The following is a 952-nucleotide window of genomic DNA, read 5'->3' on the forward strand; positions in this document are numbered from 1 at the left end:
GAGGGAGTACGAAAAGGAGGGAAGGAAAAAGGGAGGGAAGAAAGAAATAAAGAAAGGAAGGGAGGAAGGAAATAGAGAGAGAAAGAATCATAGAATAGTAGAGTTGGAAGAGACCACATGGGCCATCTAGTCCAACCCCCTGCTAAGAAGCAGGAAATCGCATTCAAAGCACCCCCGACAGATGGCCATCCAGCCTCTGCTTAAAAGCCTCCAAGGAAGGAGCCTCCACCACGGCCCGGGGGAGAGAGTTCCACTGTCGAACAGCCCTTCTCACAGTGAGGAAGTTCTTCCTGATGTTCAGGTGGAATCTCCTTTCCTGTAGTTTGAAGCCCTTGTTCCATTGCGTCCTAGTCTGCAGGGCAGCAGAAAGGAAGCTCCCTCCCTCCTCCCTAGGACTTCCCCTCACGTATTTGTACATGGCTATCATGTCTCCTCTCAGCCTTCTCTTCTGCAGGCTAAACATGCCCAGCTCTTTAAGCCGCTCCTCATAGGGCTTGTTCTCCAGACCTTTGATCATTTTAGTCGCCCTCCTCTGGACGCTTTCCAGCTTGTCAACATCTCCCTTCAACTGTGGTGCCCAAAATTGGACACAGTGTGATTCCAGGTGTGGTCTGACCAAGGCAGAAGAGAATAAGGGGGAGCAGGACTTCCCTGGATCTAGACGCTATTCCCCTCTTGATGCAGGACAGAATCCCATTGGCTTTTTTAGCAGCCGCATCACATTGTTGGCTCATGTTCATCTTCCTCCCCACGAGGACTCCAAGGTCTTTTTCGCGCACACTGCTGTCAAGCCAGGCATCGTCCCCCATTCTGTATCTTTGATTTCCATTTTTTCTTCCGAAGTGAAGTCTCTTGCATTTGTCCCTGTTGAACTTCATTTTGTTAGTTTCGGCCCATCTCTCTAGTCTGTCAAGATCGTTTTGAATTCTGAGAGAGAGAAGAACTGGTCCTG

This window comes from Anolis carolinensis, unplaced genomic scaffold (genome assembly GCF_035594765.1).
Source record: "Anolis carolinensis isolate JA03-04 unplaced genomic scaffold, rAnoCar3.1.pri scaffold_15, whole genome shotgun sequence".
Lineage (NCBI taxonomy): Eukaryota > Metazoa > Chordata > Lepidosauria > Squamata > Dactyloidae > Anolis > Anolis carolinensis.